This window comes from Meleagris gallopavo, chromosome 11 (genome assembly GCF_000146605.3).
Source record: "Meleagris gallopavo isolate NT-WF06-2002-E0010 breed Aviagen turkey brand Nicholas breeding stock chromosome 11, Turkey_5.1, whole genome shotgun sequence".
NCBI classification, from domain to species: Eukaryota; Metazoa; Chordata; class Aves; order Galliformes; family Phasianidae; genus Meleagris; species Meleagris gallopavo.
This window is the reverse complement of record NC_015021.2, coordinates 4,972,835-4,974,606: the sequence shown is the minus strand read 5'-3', so window position 1 is coordinate 4,974,606 and position 1,772 is coordinate 4,972,835.

The window sequence follows — 1,772 nt, the reverse complement described above, 5'->3', positions numbered from 1 at the left end:
CGGCGGGAAAGTGCGGCTGTGCGGTAACGTAGAGCCGATGGGGCGCGGGCGGACTGAGGCGCGGCGACGCGATGGTCTGTAATGAGTCCTGTAAGTCGAACAGTTCAACTCCTTCAGCTTTTTATTCAGGCGCTAGAGATTCTGAGAAGAACGCGGCGGCTGAAGCGGTACGCCGTGCAAATCGCTGCGTTAAGCATCCTTCCCGGAGCTGCCGGCCGTGCTGCTCAGCGGGGATGCGCCGAGCAAAACGGACACCGTGAACGTGAACGGCTGGCGAGCTGATGGTGCAAGTATGAGAAGTGAATCACACAAAGACCGTAGCCAAAGCTACTTGCAAACGGCCCTGCTTTACTGTCAGTTCTGCGGCACTTCGGTTTCGTAGAACATCTTGGCAATTCACACGAGTATGTCATAGAATTTATGTGAAAATTGTAATCTGCCCTTCCAAAAACAGCGCACAGCTCAGCAGACTGGCAGGCATGAAAGGGGCTGAATTCCTAGAAACAGGGTGGGGATGGAGTTAAAGGAGCAGGCCGTGCCAAAACAAGCAACTGCAGCATTCTGCTCTCTTCCAAGAGCACGCAGAAGCCAAAAGAGGAGGGCACGTCCAGTGTGCCGTCATCCAGATACCTTATGCTAAGCTCTTCAGTTTTGGCACATTGAGATCTGTTACCTCAATTAATGCTAATCGTCATAATTCATAGAAATCATAGGATGTAGGAGTTAGAAAATCTATCGTTCTGGAATTCCTAACATACACCAGGTTTTCTATAATTGGCACCATTTTCTGTAATAGCCTACTCTAGTTTCATGCAGTATTTACTGCCTGAGTGTAGGCTCAGATCTTATTACTGGATGTACGAGACTTGAGGTCATATCTTTCTGGAACCTGGAAGCTCTGCATTCTTAACATCCTGTGTTAACCTGTGCAATCATATATTTTTTTATCTTATCTTTTTTATAAAGCCCAAATAACAGGAGTCACAGGAACAATTGTAGGCTAAGTGAACGATGCATTCAGGTGCTGCAATTCATGGGCCATGTGTGTTCTTGTACTTTATAGCTGAGTGCAGGATTTGATACTGCATTAAGCTTTTTTTCCTCTCCACATTTTCAAAAAGTTTGCTAACAAAAAACACAGAACATACTACTTTTTACCACATAAATAGCTGTGAGTATACATATATATGTACACTTAAGAAATAAAAGCGCTGCTTCTCTCTTTCTATGATCTCATGCTACTATTTACCTCATGGATTTCTTCCACCTTTTTGTCTGAAAGTTCATTTTTCTTATTAAAAAAATAGAAAATACTGTTTTACACACCACAACTTTTGCATGGTCAGTTTTAAAACACGATGACATTGATTTATTTAGCCATGCTCATAGATTTCCTATACATGAGATCACCCAGTTGTTCTTAAGATGCCCTGAAAGACGTTTTTGAGTAAGAAGAGCAATTTAACTAGGCTGAAGAGCTGGCACCTAAAAAGTACAACACATACAACAATTTCACTGTCTATTTAAGCAGCTATTAACAGTATAGGTTCTGTTTTCTATATATGCCTGAGCTGATTAAGAAGAGAATTCAATACTTTGAAAGAAAATAAAAAATAAAAACAGCATTTTCATGTCCCCTGTACAGCTAGCACAGCAGTGACGCATTCAGTTAATGCTGCTTACGCCTTACTGCTAGCTATATAATCCACGTAAATATTTATATTACAGCTATTATCAATGTAAACATACAGCTTAGTCACATGTTGACCAAT